This window comes from Panulirus ornatus, chromosome 38 (assembly GCF_036320965.1).
Source record: "Panulirus ornatus isolate Po-2019 chromosome 38, ASM3632096v1, whole genome shotgun sequence".
NCBI lineage: Eukaryota > Metazoa > Arthropoda > Malacostraca > Decapoda > Palinuridae > Panulirus > Panulirus ornatus.
The window spans coordinates 1,855,561-1,878,927 of record NC_092261.1 but is presented as its reverse complement, the minus strand read 5'-3'; the positions used below and the strand labels follow the sequence as shown (position 1 = coordinate 1,878,927).

The following is a 23,367-nucleotide window of genomic DNA, read 5'->3' as shown; positions in this document are numbered from 1 at the left end:
CAGCCTGTTCCTGCAGGCACCATTCTGGAAAGATGCTTGAAGGCTTTGCCTCCAGCCACTTGGTGCTGGACATTTTAATTAGAGCTTTATATTTTCCAGTATTGTCCTAAACGCCAGGTTTATCTGGTCATTCCAAACCGATGCCTCTACCGAAGAAGAGCATCTCCGTGTTGCTCTCCCGCTGTCCTCCTTCAGGAGGTGGTGGGTGGTGCGGGCGCAGAGGGTGTGCGGGGCTGATGGCGCTGGCACTGACAGTGTGTGCCAGCCAGGCCAAGCGGGAGCCACGCACTCACACACCCGTCACTCGCCTCACACACACCACAGCTACCTACCTTCCTTCGTGCAGGAGCCTGTATCTTCCGGTCCCTCCTCACGACTATGAGGAACTAGTTGCTGTGGTGTGATGCCCAGCTGACCTGCCACCCAGGATAAAACGTTGTGAATTTAGAACTGAGATCATATACATGATGAACAGCGTACACACACATTTGTGAAGACCTTTTTTTGATAAGGTTTCTTTATGCCGATTCACAGTCTGACTGCACTTGGACTAATGTCCTTTACAATGCCATAAATCTTTAAAACAATATTTTATATAGTATACATATTAACAACCATCGACCTATAGAGAATAAGTCAATGTAGATAACCATGTTTTGAGACTTTAACATCAGTTAGCCAGCAAGAAGAAACGACCCCACGAGGACCAGCACCTACCTGGAGCTCTTGGGCAGCTGAAGGTTGTCTCCACAGCCACAAGGGAGCCGTGAGGCAGGCCAGGGGACTACTGACACAGCAGAAGGATGGCGTGATCGCTGTGGCTCCCCACAGCACCAGAGAGGACTAACCCTCTCCCGTCCTGTCGTGTGGCTGTGGTACATCTCCCGTTTGCCTCACCACTGTTGTCCTCCACTAGCCACTGAGGCTACCTGGTCCTACCCCTCCAGCCTGGTTCTACAAGGATCCCTAGTGCAGGTAAAGACTGCAGTACTCCACAGGTATACCGTAATTCTTGTTTAGTTATTGCTTTTTTTCTGTAGCTTTGGTTCTTGGATGTAGTCACGAAGTTTCCCAGCTGTCTGGTTGATCCAGCAAGGTCTCATCCAAGTGTGGTACACGAGACCTCTGGCTGTGTGTGGAGGATGTAACGCACCCACCTGTCACACTTGTGTCACTCACTACCTCCACCTGGATCTTCACCCACCACTCTATATCTTCACCCCCCAGTCACTTCCTTCCTCTGTATCTTTACCCCCAGACACCACCTCCCCCTGTATCTTCAACCCCAGACATTGCTCCCCTCTATATCCTTAACCCTCCAGACACGGCTTCCCTCTATATTTTTCACCCCAGGCACTGCATTCCTTCTATACCGTCAACCCCAGACACTGCTTCCCTCTGTATCTCAACCCCAGGCATTGCACACCTCTATATCGTCAACCCCAGACGCTGCATCCCTCTATATCTCAACCCTCTAGACACTGCCTTCTCCGGTACCTTCCCTGTTCACACTTGGTCAGCGGGAAGAATGAGTGCTCCCGACTGTTGCCTTGCCTAAACGATGAGAAAGAGTAGGGAAACAGGGATGGGGATAGTGCCATGACAGTGCCAGTCCCCAGCAGTCACAGACAGACAGGAGAGGTGGGGTCAGTGCCGCGGGGAGGTCTGACAGCAACAGGTTATCTAGGGGGAAACCTCTGCTCTCTCTCTCTCTCTCTCTCTCTCTCTCTCTCTCTCTCTCTCTCTCTCTCTCTCTCTCTCTCTCTCTCTCTCTCTCTCTCTCTCTCTCTCTGTACATACAGACTCACAGACACACACGGTGATTCATTTGGATATATTTCAGATCTAAAGTAACATATTTCTGAAACTAATATGTGTCAACAATCATATGTCAACATTCATTATAGATGTGTCAACAGTATGTGTAAACAGTCATTATAGCGTTGTCAACCATCTTTATATATATATATATATATATATATATATGTGTGTGTCAACAATCATTGTATATGTCAACTATCATTATGAATATGTCAACCATCATTATATATGTCAACTATCATAAATATGTCAACCATTATTATATATATGTGTCAACAATAATTATATATATATATATATATATATATATATATATATATATATATATATATATATATATATATATATGTGTGTGTGTGTGTGTGTGTGTGTGTGTGTCAATTATCATTATAGATATGTGGTAACAATCATAAAACTTGGGACATTTTCGTAAATATGGTATTGTGTTCTCTGTTCGGGAGAGTTCCGTCACTACCATATGTTTCCATTGTAGTGTTTGGTATGTGTTCATACAAATTGATACATATATATGAAACCAGGTCTTGGGTCACAGCATTACAGTGAGGCTGGAATGTTCGGAAGCTTCGCCAAGTTATGGTGGATGATAACGTATAAACGTATCGATGAACACTTTGGTTTCTTTAGTAACTGCGTTACCGGTACAACATTGATATGATGGGGTGGTTGCCTTTATAAAATCTGAACTATTGGGTATTCCAAAGTCATTTAGTTTTTATCAGGTTATCTGTGTACCTGAAATCAGTTGGTGTTCCAAGTTTTACTAGTTGTCTGTGGTTTAGGATCTTTATTAACAGCCAAGTCCCAGATATCGGAAACATTTTGTATTAAGGAATTATGAATCAGGAAAGTATGGGACTTCCTTTTACGTATGTTTCACAGCATAACGTAAGTTATTGATTAATGGAAACCTAACTCGACATGTGTGTGTGGTCTAATAACGTGTTAAGAGGTTTAGCTACATAATCTTTTTCAGTGGAGGATTATGTGAGCTCACCGCGTTACAGGTTTATGATTTTTCTTTTTTTTTCTAGTAAAATAACGGGAAGCAACGGTGTTTTAAGTCTATTGTACCTTTTGCGAGGGTGAGGGGCTAGAATTTTTCGTTGTTACTTTTTCATACACCGTAAATGCCACTGCGTGTAATACCTGGTAAAACAAAGAAAGTCTACTCTGCTCAAAGATGAATTTTTCCCCCCAAAAAAGGCTCCGTTGTTCCCAGGCAGGAGGGTCGGCCCTTCAACAAATGCCAGATGTTCATATCTTTTCGTGTTCAGGGAAGGGATTGCTGTCAGGGTACCAATAAACTGTTAACCACTTGACACCGATGAATTGTCGTCACCGAGGGAATGCGTCGTCATTCCTCTACAGCGACTTACTTTGCAGTTCTCGTCGTGTTTCAGCTGAATCCCATGTGAAGTAATACGAGAGGAATGTGAGGTGAGAAGAATTTGAGTTCTAAGAATGTTGACATCTCAGTCCAACACCTCGACAGGCATCTTCCCGCTCCACACACAAAGAGAACTCTGAAAAAGCTTTTGAAGGAACCTATTTTTCTGAGAGTAGTACCAAAAATTGAAGTTAGTATTTCAAGGTATTTTTCAGCTCCAAAAAGTTTTTGTGGCAAAATTGAAACATATCAAATTCAAACACCGCTACTTGTGCAGGTGGCTGTCATGACACGACCCACCCCTTCCCTTCCTTCCCTTGTAACCACCAGACCGAAAGATCCCCCACCTCTTCCTTCCCACAGATCCTCCACCCCTTCCTTCCCACAGATCCCCCACCCCTTCCTTCCCACAGATCCTCGCCCCCTCCCCGCGCACGAACGAGAAACTTGTTGAACTCTTGTGGAAAAAATAAAGAGTTGAGGGGTGTTTAAGAGAATTAATTACTCTATACTGTCTGTTATTTGCTAATAGCATTCTTAGGCGGACTCCCCTCCTCAGGTTGCTGGGTTAGGTTGTTATTTTTCCCCTGACCTTTCCTAACCTGTGTGCCTAGAACAAAGGGGAGGAGGAGCCTGGCATCTCCAGATGGTCCCCGTTAGGCTCCTGACACGATTCTTTGTTATTGTACCTCAAGTAAATGATTACCTCACCAATACATCTCTTGTTACGTTTTAACATTTTAAGCCAAGATTTTGTAAACACGAAGGAGTACGTGGGTAAACATTTACTGTGTTCACCGTGATCTGCGAATAACTAGTAAACCGGAAGAGTTTGGACGTCAGCTTTAGTGACATCCAACTTACAGAAGTGTGTTTGTTATTCTTTCTTTGCTGGCTGTTTGGTTTTTAGGCCTATCAACTGCCAGGGTCATAAAGATCGCCATCGTTAGTCTATAACCACCACTTGAATAATCTTGAACACCTGCAGGTGTTCAAGATAAGTCTTAGGACCAAATGTTCGAAATATTTCAATTGACACAGTATTGGTGAAAAAAAAGGATAAATAATGTGAATCAACACAGGATACGTTCGATACGGGCTTACAGTCGAGTTAAGTGAATATTTGTGGTAACTGCCGACACCGTTGGCTCTGAAGATTGTATACTCCATACCTGTGGTAAAGCCTCCTGCATGCAGGTCCCACTGGTATTGGATGTTCAACCACGTATCTATGTACATCACAGTCAAACGGTATGTCTGACAACAGTGGCCATCTCGCCGAGCCATCTGTAATAGTTCTTCCCGAACAAGCTACAACAGGACAAAAGAAGCTACAGCGGAACAACAGTAGATGCTACAACAGGAGAAGCTACAACTCGACAACAGAAGGTATGACGGGAGAGGCTACAGGAAAACAGAAGCTACAAAATGACAACAAAAGCTACAGCAGGAGAAGCTACATGACAACTGAAGCTACAACAAAACAGGAGCAGCTACATGGTAGCAGAATAAGCTATAACGGGACGACAGATGATACAACAGAACAACAAAAGCTACATGACAGCAGGAGGGGAAGGCTACTGGGCCAGGGTAATGCGGCCGAGCATCCTGTGGGTTTACATCCGCCGGTACCGCTCGCCAGACAACTACTGCTGCTCTCTCCGCTCTCACCCATCACCCACTCCTTGTTATTCCTGCGTGAACTTGGGGAAGCAAACACGAGGACATATTAAGACGCACTCGAGGACAATTACAGTGAAACTTACGTTTTAGTGAGAGGGACGGACCGTCTTTCCAAGGTACATGACAGTTATAGTTGAGAGATAGACGAGGACAATTTTATTAAGCCACTCGAGGATAAACTTAGTGAGAGACGAGGACAATGTTAGTAAAATATGAGAAGAATCCCAGTGAGACAGACGAGGACAGTCTTAGACGCAGGAGGACATGGTTCCCACTTGGTGCGTTTGCAGTTTATGCCTTGGATTCGGTAATCATTTCTGGGTCCGACTTGTTGACTACTTCACTTCCGCTCCTGGGTATTAGTGGGTGTCTTGTAGAGTACTGTTGGGGTCACGTGGCCCAGTTTACTGCTGATATGGTGTGTGTCAGTCTTGCTGATTTAATGTTTTCTGTAGTGATGCCGATTTCTTGTGTTCCGTAGTATTGCCGATTTAATGTATTGGAGTCCTGCCGATTTACTGTGTTGCAGAGCATCGCTGTTTGGATGCGTTCCAGAGTATTACCGACTTGATATGTTCGAATATTGCCGAGAACGAAGTATCCATAAATCTTTTTCAGTGGCTGAAATAACTCATGTGTAGATAATCCAAAATAATTGTTCACATCTGAAGCTAAAAAGGACGGAAATAAGAGCAACGACGTGATTGAAAGAATTAAAATAATAAAATGGAACGGTGCCCCTGTGTCATGTAGGGTCACGTCGACTCCACTGGAACAACCGACGGGAAAGTATGTATAGTGAAGGTTGGGCTTCATCATGATCTGGTTACGAATTAAACGACATGAAAAACAAGTCTATTTTGACCAGACTTTTCTCGGGGTAGTTGGGAGAACGTCATGTGGCATTACTATGTTTTGCTGGGAAGAATTGGTAAAAGTGAAGATCCGAAGTTGATAACCCATTTTGATCAGTGATAATATTGATAAGGGAGACTTTAGATGAGTGTATACAGTTTTTCACCTGATTTACTGAAATGGTTACAAAGGCCAAGGTACACTGTACGCATACACGAATACACGCAAATTAAAAAAATCTTACACTTACGCACATTGATACGCATGCGCGAAACACAACACATGCAGAAGAATACACGACTACAAGATAAACGAAGGTGCGTACGTTGATGCACTCAAACACGTCAGTCAACTACACTGGAAGGAAACAGGCATCCAAGGGCCATACATATGGTGGGAGCGTGTATCTCCTTACGATTATGTTAAACACTCGAAAAAGATGTTTAAGATTTTTGTTATAGTGATTATAACTTGAAAGTAACCAACCAACCAACCAGAACTCAAGGACCATACGCGCAGTGAGAACGTGTATTGTCTTAGAATTTTCTTGGACTTCTGAAAAAGTGTTCTCGATTGTTATTGGTAGTTATAACTTGACGCTGCCAGCCCTGTGCGACCGGCCCTACCTGGGCAGCGTTATTGTCCAGCCAGCTGCCTTTCTTTTTTCCAGGCAATACTTTTGTGTGTGTCTGTGTCTGTGTATCTGTATAGGTTTTATATAGGGTGAGAGGTTTTTCACCCCGGGGAGCGGGGCGTAGCACGGTTAACATGGACGCCCCGGACCTTCTCCCTCATCTGTAAGAAGGGGTTATGGAGATCACCACCACCTTCGTTGAACATTTGACCTGTTAACGCCCAGTGTGTAACATTACGTGTTCGAGGACCAACAATCTTGTTATTCTTCGCCCTTTTCTGGTACGTCAAGTGTTTGACGGATGCTGTCAGGAGGTTAGGAACCTGGCAAGTAGTGACCTTGTAAAGCTTTAAGTCGGCTTCCCAAGTCAAAGGCCTCTTGAATGTGACTGAATTGCTCTCCTTCAAAGTTCTGCCTACCATTCCTATTAAGATAACTTCTGCCAAGTTGTCGTCTGCAGGAATCTTATGTACTTGGAAGATAGCGAGATTATGTCAGGATTGGCAACTGAGGATATAACTTGCTGCCAGATGAATCACTCGCTTTCTTAACGTCAGGTGAAAGACTACGGCCACCGTTAGTACGAGTTTATGGTGCCACATGAAGTAACAGAGGGATGCAAACCGTGTTCCGTACCACCTTAAGTGATGAATCCTCGTTAGTGCCAAAAGTATGGATATGAGGAGACAACCTGCCGTACGCCTCCTGCTAGTTGTATAAATGTACGGACAAGGCTGATGATGCTGCACATGCAAGACTAACAATAAAGTGTGTGTTAAGATCTGAGTACCACGCGCACATGCCCTCCGTGGCTGGAGGAAAGTGAATATGCACAATGAAGGGAAATGAGTTTATGTACTATGTTGAAAGGGGGAGGAGGATTTGAGCGATCCAGATGATACCTAGGCCCACAAATGCAGATTCTCTTGCTGGATGGACTCATGTTGGACTTGGTGAAGCGCTCTGACAATGGGTCGTGAAAAACTCGTAGGTTGATTGGTAAATCTCTCACTGGTTGGAGTCAGACGAGAAACATTGTGTAGGTCAGTGAACCAAAGGAAGCCGGGGTGGGGGGGGAGGATGGAACTCTTTTCAATTGTCTAGAACAATTGTTTACTAGAATCACTGCTACGTAGACCGCTTTAGTTTTGACTTTACTGAGAAGTATAGCTCAGTCTTTTTATCAGAGTAAGTATAATGCGTTACATGTGTATAACTGATCTAAGGAGATTCAAAATTTAAGTAAAAATACTAATCATCGTTGTCATGTACTAGCATACAGTATGACTGTGCTGCAGCCTATTGCAGAGATAATAATGCTTCCTAAAGTTTACCTTAAACATTATGCATTGTGAGCTCATATGACCTGGCCATATTTTATTAGTTCTTGGCGCTACCCCGCTAATGCGGGAAAAAGGATATATATATATATATATATATATATATATATATATATATATATATATATATATATATATATATATATATCCCCCTGGGGATAGGGGATTAAGAATACTTCCCACGTATTCCCTGCGTGTCGTAGAAGGCGACTAAAAGGGGAGGGAGCGGGGGGCTGCAAATCCTCCCCTCTCGTTTTTTTTTTTTTTTTTTTTTAATTTTCCAAAAGAAGGAACAGAGGGGGCCAGGTGAGGATATTCCAAAAAAGGCCCAGTCCTCTGTTCTTAACGCTACCTCGCTAACGCGGGAAATGGCGAACAGTTTAAAAGAAAGAAATATATATATATATATATATATATATATATATATATATATATATATATATATATATATATATATATATATATATCTTATTTTTCTATTTTTTGCTATCTACCCTATTTTCATCGGTCTTTACTCACTGCTGTAATCAATCAATCAGTTAGTCAGTTAGTTATTCCATACTGTAGGCCAGTCTATAACAGCCATCACTTACACGAATTACAACTCCCAGATGATTGTATGATGACAGCCTGAACGACTACTCACTGGCTATTTGCTTATGGGGTGACTGCAGTTTTGGGATCTGTATGACGTTTTTCGAACAAACAACAAGCAAAACTGGCAGTTTTGTGTTGGAGAAAAACTACGGTTGAGTCTACATATAGTTGCCAAAGTTGGGTTTATAATGTTTCATATAGTTTATGTAAATCAAGAACGAAAAGAATATATCGAAAGTTTCATTGCCAATTTTCTTAAAGTGTTTTTCTTTATTAGGTAAAAAGTTTTCGAATCAACTAGGAAACCTGTGTTTCACCTTTGAAATATATGGTATTACATTCAGATTTATACGAATGATATGATACTAGAATCACTGATTCCATCAAAATATATATTCTTATAAGGATAACGTACGAATTTAGATATACGCGAAATACTCAGTTACACACACAAAACAATGCAAAGAAAAATGTCTAAACAGACTGAGGATTTCTCGAGAAGTGGATTGCACACGCGGGTCATGCTTGTTGACACTGTTGTCAGTGGTTCTTGCCCACTCGAGCACCAGTTCGTTCACTCACACAGCTGGTATTTACTGAGGTGCTGTCCTACCCATTGGTTTATCCTCGCCTGAGGGTCGTTGCTTTACTGTGACAATCCACAGAGAAATAGATCTACGGCAGGAATGAGTTGAAAGCCCCTGTCAACACACTGGATTTCTCTTCTTTCGCTTGTAGTAGGTATGACCTGATTATTATTTTTTAAGGATTTAAGCTTTTTGTATTAGAATATCATTTCTCCAGTGATATTAGTTGAAGCTGGTATATTTGTATCAGGTTACGAGGTACATGATATCTATAATGCACTTCAGTGTTTCAGCAAAACTTTCAAACTATGTATCTTTTCTGTAGTTAAGTATTTTCAGCTGTACATAACAGCAATAAAGACCCAAACCAAATGATTTTATGATGATAGTGTCAGATCGATTTTTGTATCACTACACCAACGGCTCATGTAAATGATTCAAGATTCTCACTTATGCAGACAAGACCCACACCCATGGCCCATATGCATATTGAAACTTCATGTTGATTTAGAATGACCTTTAACTCCTGAAGATGGTGTTAGAGATGGCCTTAATGTCACCAGCAGTGGATAGACCTGAATTCGAAATAGCCTTCCGTTCACTACAGTAGATCTGTGAATGATTCACTTCAAGTATTATGTAAACAGACTTTTCTCCCACAGAACACAAAACCATTGTTCTCATTTCAATGCGAATTTACCCACAATCTGTTATCTTAGGTAAGATGATCAGTGCAAAGTGATTAATAACTTGATTATTAAGATACCGTCAAGATGTATTAATGGTGGGAAGTATTAGGGAGGCGAGTGTGAGGACACACCAGTAGAGGGATGGTGGAGAGATTCTCTGTGATAAAGGAACTTCAAATATAAGTTCCAGTTTGTTTTCATGTGTGAAGAATATTCTTACAAATTATCCCAGGACTTATTCCTGTTTCCGAGGTCTTCCCGAAGTCCAAGACAGCGCTACACTCTGTAGCAGGGACACGACGGACTCCTTTTGAGATAGAAGTTCTTTGACAAGATGGTGAAGAATATAAGCATTCATTTACATTATATATCATGGTTTGGAGAGGCTAGATACATATTTCAGAGTATAGAGTTGAATGGGAGTATTCAAAGAGGTGATAAAAACGTAAATAATAACGTTTTCTGAATTTCCTTTACATCACTGGCGGTCCGAGTGTGTGTGTGTGTGTGTGTGTTTGTGTGTAGGACTTAGTTTTGTGCTCCTCTGAATGGCTCAAGACACATTCTTACGGGGAAGAGTTCTCTCTTATCTCATGGTTGATCTTTGTAATTCATTGTTTGTTCTTTGGAGTTGGCTGGTACTTTTCTGTGATGGGTTGGTATTTCTTCGTAACTGATTGATTGGTATGTGTAGTTTGATGGTAAAATTTCTGTAATTAATTATTAGCTCTTCGAAATGAGTTTGTTCTCTGTGGTTCACTTGCAGTTTTCTAGAACTAATGATATTTCTATGTGTTTACTTGGCATGTCCTTGCATTTAGTTCGTAATCCTTCCGTATACATTAGTAAAATGACATATTAAGATGCATCTCCCTAGTGCAGTAGTTGTCTGTATGAGTGGAAGACATGTACACCGAACAAGTTCTCTGTATTTAATAAACACTTGCCCATCAAAGTGGAAGGTCTTTATATCTGAAGTTGTTACTGCCCGCCACTGCAGCTGTTAGCAGTTACTGTCCACTCAGTGCAGTCGTCAGCTGTTACTGCTCATTACAGTGCAGCCGTTAACAGCTTCTGCCCGTTACAGTACAGCCGTTAGCAGTTACAGTCCAGTACAGTGCATTCGTCAGCTGTTAATTCCAAAACACAGCAGCCTTCAGCTGTTACTATCCGTTACAGTGCAGGCATCAGCTGTTACAGCCCATTACAGTGCAACCGTGAGCTGTGACAGTTACAGTGCATATATCACGTGTCATTCACATTAGTATCAACTGTGGTGGTAAATGGCACATCGAAATTGCTTTTGTACTATAAATGAATTTATATGTTTGAACGTTTTAATTTTTTTTTACTCGTAAAAATTACCTTTTTCTGTGAAAATGAAAGTACATTATTCATATATTGAAAATTATTAGTAATTATCATAATGTTTAACTAAATTTTTAATCAATTAGATGATTCATTACCTCAGCTGAATGTGCAATACAATATGGATACTGAGTCAGCAAAGTGGAGTGTGAGTGGAGCAATCCAGACGAGCGTTAAGAGGAGCAAAACCCACGAATTATCGAACATAACAGCCATGCAATATATCGGGAACAATGCTACTAATTTTCAATAAGAAAAGAGAAGTGTAAATTAAGGAAATGTTAAAAAACACTCATTATTACTGTTAGTACTGTTAGAACAGACTAAGGTATTAACGGATCAACATAGGCGGCCGTTCGAGATGACCTGGTTGGGTGTGAATGGACTGACAGACTTGTGGAAGTATATTGTTAAGGTGCTCAAGTCACTCGTTCCTGGAAGTATAACACATAGAGTACATATATGATATGTATGTAACTAACTTAGCCTGTTTGTTGATTCCTAGTCGATAGTCCCAAAGGGTTTGTTGAGCTGAAAAAACTTTACCTGTTTAAGGTGTGCTTGTCAGTGTGTCGCTGTCTTGCCATGCGACACTACCACTTACCTACCATCAACCATCGTGTCTCACACATCCTTAATCCTCAGACAAATAGTCTTAACGGAACATGGACTTGGCTGAGATTATCGTTAGTGGGAGAAAGTCGTAAATGAACACCAGAATTTCTATACTTAATCACATGCACAAAGGCAGATAGAAGACAGCGCTGAGGAGCGCGTGGTCCTGGTCATGGCACAGGGAAAACTCTAATTTATGGTTGGACTCGTGTGTCATTATAGGCGAAACCAACATGTATCTCGACTGTCCGTCTATATCTGTCGGATGGGCTGATTGGTAAGGTAAAATAGTGCCTGCTTAATTACTTCACGGTAATCAACAGGTCATGATCTATACCTGAATAATGAGTGCAATGACCTCTTGAAATTACGTTAAACTACATTATGGACAAAGTATGTGTTAAATATCTTTGTAAACTAATTACATGGATTTATTGTTGTTAAGAGCTATACCGATGAGCGGTTCGCTGTTGATTAGCAGTGATTAGAGATCAGTAGTGATCGATTGATTAGCAGTGATTAGAGGATCAGTAGTGATCGATTGATTAGCAGTGATTAGAGGATCAGTAGTGATCTAATGATTAGTATTGATAGGCTCAGTAGGTATCTATTGATTTAAAGTGATCAGCTGATGATTAGTGATCTTGTGACGAGCAATGATTAGCTATTGAATAATGATATACTGATCACAGAGGCGCTCGGACGTGAGGCAGGTAAGTGATGGTCTGTGAGCCATATACGAGCCGGAACTGAACAAAACGACCCACCAGTACAACCACATTATGGCAGGGAAGCTGACTGACATGAGTTGTGGTGTCGGAGCAGCTGCTGCTGCTGGGGTTTAGAGGGTTGGAAGTCCTTTTTTTTGTGTGTGTGTTGGGGTGGGGGAAGTTAAGGGAGGGGATTGCTGAGGCAAAAGTTATGAGATTAAGTTGCCAGCCACTAGTTATATTATAATGGCAGTACCAGATCATGGTTCACCTACAAGTGACTGTAGGATCGTGGACCAACCCACAGGAATATGAGTGTGCTGGTGTCTTAGAGTTGTATGGTGGAGCTGAGCAGGGATCGAAAATAAAACACCGCGAATATGATGCTTCCTCCTCTTTTGTTCAGCTACGTAATGACAGATAGACAAACACAAAGTAACACTGACAGACACATTGGTATTTCCATGCTGGTAACTGAAGCTAGTGAAGCTAATTGTTATGATGTACACATGGTCGGATGCAGCAGAAATACACACCCAAGTCACCCACAACCTTTCCCCCCACCCCACCCACAACCCTGCCCACCTCCACCTACCTCGTCCCCACTTCACCCACCCCAAACGTTCCATTGCCATTCCCCGCTCGTACATCACCAATGTAGAGGAACTAAATGAATTACTGGTGGGGCCCCGGGAGGCTGAGACCGTCTGATGTAGCCTCCAGGACGAGACTGGCCTTCTAACACACCCTTAGTGATGTATGACCAGTTACGGAACCGATGCTTACCCAGTTAACCTAGACACTAGCTACGTCGACACTTACAGTTTATTGGTTTTTATGGCCGCTTGAAATATGAGTCTGTTTATAAGCTGTGGGTATAATGAAGTATCATATTCACTTATTAGTCCTTAACTTGATTATTTGCCAATGAGGGTGATTATTAATCCCTTGTTAAGTGATGGTTGGTAGCCTAAGTGATTGTTGGTAGACTTGTTTATCATTACTACGGACGCAATGGTTGGCAGTCTTGTCTAGTCCGCATAGCTTGAACCCAAGAACCTATTCTCTGTAACCTAGCATCATCAATACTTAATTTAGGAAGCTAGGCTGAACCTAGGAACTTGGCCAAAGCCAAGGATCATAGCTTGAGATCAATGGACTCTCAAACTTTGAGAACATTGTAAAGCGAGACGGGAGAAGACTTGTTGCTCTAGCCCATCTCACCTTATTCCCATCAGTTAATAACGATAAACATGTTACTCTCAGGTAACTAAGCTGCATATTTGGAGTTATAGCAGCTTGTTTATAAATGGGAAAGATATACAACCACTTATTTCGAACTGGCATAGGTACAAGAAAAAGGAACAGATGTGAATACGTTATTGAACCCTGTTTTGCAGATTCAAGAAACGGCAGATGCTATGAATACACATCTGATTTTACCTTTAAGTCCCGGAACATTCCCTTGGAACAAGCCCAGACTAGGAATTTCCTCCTTTAACTCGATGTATCAATGGCTTGCATAGTGCGCTATGTTGAATACATTTTTTCCTCATAGTTTGTTCGCTCATTTCTTGCGGACTTGCTGGGGGATAAAGGGTACACTCTATTAGAGTACCGCGAATAGATAGAATTGTTTAGCAAAAAAAAAAAAAAGGTGTTATGACTCAGTGTGGGTGCAAGAGTGTGTTGTGGCTTAATGGAATTTGATAACGGCGGAGCGCAATTACGCGGGGAGGGAGAGGCTCTTGAATGTGATGAAGGAGCAGCCAGCCCACAAACTGTATCATGATCCGGCAGTCGCTTGTTTCCCTCCCGCTCACACAACTTTGCTTTCTGAATGTATTGGTTGAAAACGATTATTTGTTTAATTATTAATATGATACAGATCAGGTAAATGTGACATCAGACATTCTGGCTTATTTCATCTATAAAGATAAGACGTTTACAATGGGCGAAAAAATTCTGGTTTATTGAACAGCAGAAAATGGAATTATATTTCTAGGAATATTGGTGTAATCCTGGAAGCCACGAGAGGTGGGCTTTGACCCAGACCAGACGATGGTGTAGTGATCCAAGGAGGAGCTGGAAGTATGCAAATGGTTGTTCTGCGTCCAGCAAACCGTCACGTGTCGAATGGTTAGCTAATTGTTACATATACAAAAACATATGTGAATATATAACATAATACTCCGTTCTTGATTGCAAATGAGCAAGTTTTTGTTTTAGTGACGAAATCGAAATAGTTTGCCAAGGATAATTTCTATATCCATACGAGGAGAAAACGAGTATATTGATCACCCGAGGAAGTTAACCGCAAAAGCGGCGGCAATATGTTGTACAGAGACCGGCTGTGCTCACGTCAGATTAGCACTGGGGTCTTCCCTGTGTCACAGCCACTCCGTCGGTCTGTACAGGGGCTCGAGGATCAAGTCTCGTCTGGTCTCTTGGTCTAGGGGTCGGGGATCAGATCTTGCCTAGTCTACGTTTATTCGTAAGTCAAGGATCGTATGTCAAGCAGGTGGAAAGGGAGATGGAAGTCATCATAAGTGTTATGACGTATTCTGGCATTTCTGGTTGGCATACGTTTTCCCTTGAGTGATGCACTTCGCCTTTGTCAGTATAGTCCTCATATTGGCTGATAAATCACTCCTTTTACTTCTGTTTACCTTCTCTAGAGAATGGATATGAGCGAATGAGCGGTGTTTCTTCGTGTGGTAATGGCGTAATCTGGGAAACGGCGATCAAGTGTGTGTGTGTGTGTGTGTGTGTGTAAGACTACTGCTTATGTCCCCTTTCCATAGTTCCTCCTGTCTGTCGGCCTAATATCCACGTGCCACTGTGGCACACAATGGAAGGACTACAGACGCAGTCGAATATTTGAAAAAAGTTTCTTGGTATTTGGTATACACGGTTTGAAGGCTTTAATCCTATCGACTTCCAGGGTCATTAAGGCCGCTAGTGTTGTGATGACCAATCGAAAAATCGTAAGACGTCTTCAGGTGTTCATGATGACTGCAACACCTTACAAGGTGTCACTGCTTACATAGACGGTCCTTGCACCAGAGACTAAGGCATCAGACACATCTAACATCACCTTCAACAGATGAAAGCTTATTCTGACCACGTTAGCTGTATCAGCTTTAACTGAGGAGCGTCGGCTTCGTTTACTGTCATGTTAGAATTTACGTTAAAGAGACATACATATTAAAAGCTAAAGTAACATGAATGATGTCATTTTCCTAGCGGAGAGCAAGTCTTTCACTCTGAAATCCAACTTTATATTAGCTGGCGAAAAAAACAAGAAAAGATGTATTAAGACGGTTAATGTTCATAATCCATTGCTTGATTTTTCTTGAGGGTTATTGTTAATTGGGACTTACCGCCAATACATAGCTTGGTGAAGTAGATATCTTTACACTGGGAACTGAATGAACTATAGCTGTTGTAACACGTACTCTTGAATGTAATATGTTGCAAGACTGCAACACTGGTTCTGGTGATGGTGAGGCGCGTAACATTGATGGGAATCCGCCATCCAGAGTATGATCTCCTGACGGTGCTGTGACGACGGTGACCCATCCCTCGCACAGACTTACATTGTCTCAAGTTCTTGTAGGAATGGAATATGCGCTCTTCCAGGTGTCGTCTTAGAAGTACTCGCTCGTTGTACCCTAACTTACCGCAAAAGAAAACAGGAAAACAATTTTTGGTGTAAGTTTAATACTGGTTAATGTTGTAACCGGATCAAAGTATCTTAGGAACTCACTATGCGTAACATCACTGCTAGTGGTGATACGTGTCGTATATGCTGCGTGATACGTGGCCGTTGCAAAATGAGGACATGAGTTACCGCGTTTGTGATGGACTTGTTGTCGAAACATCTCGCATGATGTTCAGTAGGTCAGCGCACAGCAAACACCTGTCCAACACTAGAGTCTCCCTCCCGCCTGTTGACTCTGAAACAGTTTGACTCAAGTTACTGGTGGATGGTGACTGTGTGATAATGACCCGAGGATGGTGAGGTCCAGCAGTATGCTGATCGTGATTCGGACACTAGTCTGTCATGAGGAGGGAGCGCGCATCACTGGAGGTGCTCCAGTTATCTAGGTTACGGGGGCGTGGCTTGGATTTCTTTATGAACCGTTTCAGAACTGAACAGATTAGATGTTTGGGTCGAGATGATAAGCTTTCTAATTAAAACGAAATGTCATTTTTTAACACATGGAATATCTGTTTTTCCAAAACTAATGTTTCTAGGTAAAGGCAGCTTAAGAATTGAAAGGGTGAAGTATTGGGTCGTCAAAGAAACAGTTTGGTTCTTGGGACCTTCGTCAGCAAATTGGATGGCCAGGATGGGTGGACACGGTATTAGTTGGATCACATAGTGTTGGTGTAGCACCCAAGACGTTTGGCAAGTGTTTGTTGGGGATAGAAGGTGGTCACTATTTTGTTCCCTATATTGGCGTAAAATATTTGTATACAAAAATATAAAGACTCTTCAGCTCTGGCTGAGCTGTATTATAAGCCTTTACTTAGTTTTGTCGCCAGTATTGTATGACTACTAATTAGAAAATGAAATCCGTATTAGTATAGTGGATGCCGGGTTATCATCCTTCTTTGGAACATGTACATTGGATGCTGAGGTAGTAGCTTCAGTCGGGCCAGGTATGTGTGGCATCATCGAACAGGGAAGATGCCTCTGGTCTGACTGCTCATGGTATCATCACAGGGAGTGGTGGAGCACTGGTCTGACTGCTCATGGTATCATCACAGGGAGTGGTGGAGCACTGGTCTGACTGCTCATGGTATCATCACAGGGAGTGGTGGAGCACTGGTCTGACTGCTCATGGTATCATCACAGGGAGTGGTGGAGTTCCAGCGTGCGAGAGGGTCAGGTTGAGTCCCCGCGGATTGACAGGATGATCACACAGCCAACAACACTTGCTGAAAACCAAAGAAAAAGTATCTTCCACGTTACATAATTTTTTATTTATTTTATTTATTCATTATACTTTGTCGCTGTCTCCCGCATATAATTTTTCGTATTCCTGATATATTACTTTTCATTCGAGATGGCCGTGATTGGATCATGCTTTTGCGGGTGTCATGTCCTCTGCTAAAAGAAAATAAGATATACGAGTGACCGGTATTGACGAAGACGGTACAGTCATGTCATGTTTAGTACCTGAGGACTCTGAAAAGACAAGGGTTGGCAAGAGATTGTCCAGCGATAATGATAAGACCAGTTTGTTCTTGGGTTTCACAAACATTGAACTCAACCGCTGGAGAGGATGTGATTCACTCGGGGTATTCTAGCCAGCAAAAGGAACCACAGCAAGTTCAGGCAGCAGGAGACTAGGAAGATCGAGCAGACTGCTCAAGCAAGGGAGGGCAACACCAGCAAAGTTAACGTATCGTTACAAAAGACGTATCATGAGCACAAACCAGATAAAAAATTAATTGAATAAAGATCACATTCAGAAACAAGTTGGCTAGTATTGAGGTGTTGTAGGACACGGAGAACACACTTGCTAAATATCCTCAGCAAAAAGTTAATAGAAATTAGACACAAAGTAAATCATGTGAGACAGAAGCAGATCCCTGGGGATGACACTCACAGGAATCTTGTGGTGCAAGTCTGTTGACGCTGCCTGGGAGGTTCCACAAATGCCCGCACCAGATGAAGCAGACCAACATGGCTGGTGTTGGTCAGGGAATGTCCTCCACTTGACTGGTTCACTGTGTCTGACAAGTGGTATTTTCACCACTGATGCTGCTGACTTGTGTAGCTTTGTTACAACAGTCAGTCAGTCACTGCTGATGTTCAAGATTTCTGTATGTGTGAGTGTGTGTGTAGTGGGCTCTTTGCGGTGATCGAGTTGTGTATGGTGCCACAGTCATTGGTGACTGCAGTCACTATTTGTAAGGGGGGGGGGGGGGTGTTTAGGCCTGTTAACACCATCAACGTCAAGTTTCAACGACCACTCAAAGAATCCTGATCACCTTCGTCATGTGTTCAAGATCATTCTAACACCACACAAGCTGCCCTGACTGCTGACTAATGCCATACAGTGGATGGCCGACCAGACTAGTGATCAGTATTATGGTAGTACTGTTATACATACGATGGCACACATGTATACTCGGGATGAATCAGTTTCTAATTCATGCAATCTGTGTTCAATTTAACAGGGTAGTGATATCAGAGTAACCTAATTTGCTGACGTTGTTTAATAAAATTAATTACGATGGGTTTAATATTAGATAATTTAAAGGTATAGTTTCGCAGTATAGCACGTAATTCTACTGCTATGATTTGTTTTAAATATAATTTGCATACAACAACATGAAAGCTGTTGACCAGTCATGTAATTAGAGATTATACTTGAGTTAACTCTCCTGAAAATATAAAAGGTACTGGTTTATAACTTTCGACCTGAAAATGTAAATAGAGTGAAAATATATAGTCACAAGATCTTGAAAGTAAAGTATATAAATAACGTGTGAGACGAGTCGAGGAGGGAGTAAGAGGGGCATATCTGCTCAAGTTATGAGAAATATGGTGTACTGAGCAGGACGGACTTGGAGCAATATCTGGAGGAGAGTTTAAGGGTGTTTGGGGACGGTATATGAGCTAGGGAGAGGAGAGCTATGGCCACTTGGAGGGTGTCATAGCAACAATCTGTTCCGTCTAGTTGGGCCGAGAGTCGGACCCTTACCACAAATCAATAACAGGCAATCCAGTGTCTTAGCCAGGGCTGCGGCGGCTGGATAACTTGTGATGTGTTGCTGCTACTGCTGCTGCTGGGTACATACTGCCGCTGCTGCTGCTGCTGGGTACATACTGCCGCTGCTGCTGCTGCTGGGTACATACTGCTACTGCCGCTGCTGCTGCTGGGTACATACTGCCGCTGCTGCTGCTGCTGGGTACATACTGCTACTGCCGCTGCTGCTGCTGGGTACATACTGCCGCTGCTGCTGCTGCTGCTGGGTACATACTGCCGCTGCTGCTGCTGGGTACATACTGCCGCTGCTACTGCTGCTGCTGGGTACATACTGCCGCTGCTGCTGCTGCTGCTGGGTACATACTGCCGCTGCTGCTGCTGATGAATATGGTGCTGGCAGGGTAATTGGTGCATATTGGAGGAGAGTTGTGGGTGTTGGCGTATGGGAACTATGCTTGGGGGTGTACCTCTGTGTCTGTGGCGGGTGGACTTGTACTGGCTGTCTTGCGGGTGGGGTCTGGTGACTGTGTGGGTTGGGTACTGGGTGCGTGCTGGGTCTACTGCTGCTGTGCTGGCTGCTATTTGCGGCAGGGTACCATCTGTTGTTATTCTTGTGGCTGCTGCTCCTAGGATACTTGTTGCTGTCTCTGCTGTTGCTGGGGTACTGGCTGCTGTGCTGGGTGGGGTACTGGCTGCTGTGCTGGGTGGGGTACTGGCTGCTGTGCTGGGTAGGGTACTGGCTGATGTGCTGGGTAGGGTACTGGCTGCTGTGCTGGGTGGGGTACTGGCTGCTGTTCTAGTGTCGTTGCTTCTCCCGGGGTAGTCAGTACTAGTGTTCCTGCGCTCGGAAGATACTCAGTTTCACGTCTGATAAATGCAAGATATTAATTGTAGATTAGTTAGTGATATGTACACGATAAAGGAATCCAAATAAAGTACATGCATAATTTAAGGGCGCCATTTTCGAAATTTTATCAAACTGGAAAATATTTGGTAAAACTCGTGAGTAATCTTCAAAAGGTAATTCACATAATCCAGACTAATTTACCCGTGAAAAATGAACTGTGAATACATAATTGATAAACAGTGTTAACGAAGCATGGTTTTAGAAGATCGTAATATGCATCCGGTATGGAAATACAACCAGGCTGTTCTGGTTGTTTAATGTGTTTCTTGTATATACTTGTGTGGAGGAGGAGGGAGGATGGCTGGCTCTCAAACTTCCGGCATATAGATGGCTTCTTGGAACAGAGGTCGCTCCTCCAGCGGGCCACACTTGCTGCTTCGGGAGTGTGGTTAGGCGAGCAGCTGAAGTTGTGGTTGTGGTGGCTGGGATTGTCGAGGGACAGTAATGGTGGTGGTGGTGATGTGATAGTGGTAGGTATCAGGATGTGATGGTTGTTGTCATGATAGTGGTTGTGATGGTGGTAGTTTGTGTGGTCATCGTGATCACATGGTGAAGGGAACTTAATCATCTGCTCAGTGTTGCGATGAGGTTATTCTTAAGCAGTGTTTGAAGCCAGAGGAATTCGTTCACCTAAAACACATAGGAAATAGGACAACCAAAACAGATGTGTGCATGACCTTAAGAATATGTGCTACACTCCAGTTTCGTAAGTAACCCTCGTATTTAGTTCATTCCAGTGTCTGGATAGTATAATATCTTAGTTAGATATACAGTTGATTTAATGATGAAAATTTACTGTTTTCTCCGCTGAACTACAGTACTGGAAATCTGTTCCCTTGGACTGACAATGTATAATGGGATTCCGTATAGAGGAGCAGCTCAGTCTTCCCCTGACCATGAGAGTATACGATGCGATACTTTGGTACTTTGCCCGACTTTAAACCAAAATATTTGTTGACGCCAGACTGTAATGAAAGTCTTTTTCTTGTCTCTATCTCGTTGTCTTCCTCCTGACCTGTCCTCTTTGTCTCCTTCACCACCATCACCCGTAGCACCTCCTGGCAGACCTGGAGCGGTGCTCCATGCAAGGAAACTTTTAATGTTTCCTGAAAACCAAGGTGGACTGGATGGCGGATGGCATTACTGGGTAACATGTGGGAAGCAGCGAGGCGATGACGATGGAGTCCCTTTTGGTAGGTGTCGCTCTCCCAGGGTCGAGAATGTTCGTGTTTGTTTGTTTGTTTGAGTCATCCTTAAGTTTACGAATGTTCTGTAGCAACACAGCAGAAACTAAGTAGAGTTGGAATATATATATATATATATATATATATATATATATATATATATATATATATATATATATATATATATATATATATATATATATGAATGAAAATAATGTATAATAAGATGAAACTTGATGAAGTTTGTTATACGAGTTATGAATCCAGATGACACCTGACTGATGAGGGTCTTCTAGTGGAGGAGGGAAGGATGGGGGGAGCGGAGGTGGAGAAAGACATGGAGAAGGGAAACTTACGAGTGCAGGAAAGCTCCATTTTAGTTGTAAATAACCAGCACAATATCCTCCCGAGCAAGATAGCTTAACCTCCTGGGGCAAACTTCCTTACCTCAGAACACCTCGGCTCCCTAGGCAACCTTCCTTACCTTACACAACCTTCCCTCCTTCAGGTAGCTTTCTCCCAGGTGATTTATCTCCTGGCCTCCCCGAGGAAGCTTCTCAAACGGCATGACGGCCCTTGGGAAGCAGTTCTTTTGGGGAGGTTTTCCGGTCGTCAGGTGCAGCGGATGGGCGGAAGGTAGAGGGCTCCCAGTGCGGCCCATGCCGGCCCATGAGGACAAAGGGAAGGAGGAAAATGGCGCCTTACAGTGCTCCCTCCGCATAATGATACGGTGTATGGTGAAGAGAGAGAGAGAGGAGAGAGAGAGAGAGAGAGAGAGAGAGAGAGAGAGAGAGAGAGAGAGAGAGAGAGAGAGAGAGAGAGAGCAGGACGGTACGATACGACAACGACGGAACGACCTTTGACCATAATGGCTTAGCCTTTGCATGACCAGATCCTAACCAGTGTTCGTACTGTGGTGTTCAGTACACTCAACAACTTTAATGATCGCTGAATGATACAACTGGATAAAGAGACAGAAGAACAAATTTTGGGTGAAACAAGAGAGGGATAAGAGAATCAGGTAGTGATGATAAAAACATTTCCTAGGTTACACTTCTTCGCCTGAACACTCTCACCCAAGTTTACCTTCTTGGCCAAGTTAGTGGAGTCTGGACAGCAGAATTGATGGCAGGAGTTGAAGTTGTATAATTGAATGTTTACAGTTGATCACGTCGAACTGGTAGTGCAGTAGTGACCAGACCAAGTTTATAGCCAGTGGACAGTTCTGATAGCGGATGTGAGTCTGTGTCCTCGAGTGTCTACTAAAGCTATTGAGTACGGTGGTACGACCTTTGAGCACGATGGTGCGACGCTTGAGCACGATGGTGCGACCCATGAGCACGACGTCATTACCGTGGAATACTGCTCACATGTCTGGGTTGGTTCTTCGTCCACTTCCTAATTAGCGAGAGTGGAATCAAAAGCCTTCCGTCTCATTTATTTTCCAAGCATCACTTCTCCAACCATCCCACTTTGTCGTCCGCGAGGTTGCTGCCCTCTGCCTGTTCTACAACTATCATTTTGGCCACTTTTCTCGTGAGATGTTATCATGTATCCCTGCCACCAAGGCTTGGACCCGCGGCACTTGTTGCTGTTGTTTCACATAGATTCTATGTGGAGAGCAACCACGCGAGGAGTGATCGTTATCATACTTCCTTTCCTCGAACAACGAAGCTGCACAGAATTTCTCTTCCTCATTCCATCTTTTTATCCACCTATATAACCTTTTTCACCCTGGGAGTCGGGTCTTCAAACACTTGAGGAACCCTGGTTAATTTTTTCAGTCGTTTTCTCTTTTTCCTTTTCACCCGAGATGGTCTTGATTATGGTATGTGCTGTCCGAGTTATCTCGGTCATTATAAGATAGTGACCAGTGGCTGGGTCTTACGTTGAAGGACCTAAAGTAATCTGAGGCAAGACCTTCAATGATGCCAGAAAATCGTTTCGATCATGGCATCAGAGATATTACGGTGTTTGGCCCGCATAGTGGCCAGCATCTCGGCTTGGCCAGAGAGAGACCTCTCCGGGGCCAAGCACCGGCTGAGGTAAATGACCTGCTGGTGTGAAGCGTCCTCGACCCTCGCTCTTCCTTCTGCAGGAGATGCTGCTGAAGACGTCGATGTTGTGTGAATTACAAGAGTAGGAAGTTGAATGCTCGGTTTCAGTTGCCTCTTACATAATGATGCCGGGTTTATGCAGCGGTTCTTCTCGCTACAGGTAGCCCTCCAGTTATCCCTTCAA

General features: G+C 43.1%; 1 protein-coding gene across 2 annotated transcripts in view; it reads left to right on the top strand.

Moving 5' to 3' along the window:
• The first annotated feature begins 270 nt into the window (after positions 1 to 270).
• The window catches only part of LOC139760776 (growth hormone secretagogue receptor type 1-like), a 68,940-nt gene continuing 45,843 nt past the window's right edge, over positions 271 to 23,367 (top strand). Inside the window, exon 1 of one of the 2 annotated variants that reach the window (XM_071684344.1) lies at positions 271 to 975. The gene's annotated coding sequence lies outside the window, so the exon portion shown is untranslated. Of the gene's footprint in view, positions 976 to 20,318; positions 20,413 to 23,367 lie in introns of those variants that run through there. The other variant, XM_071684343.1, reaches the window with a different exon arrangement.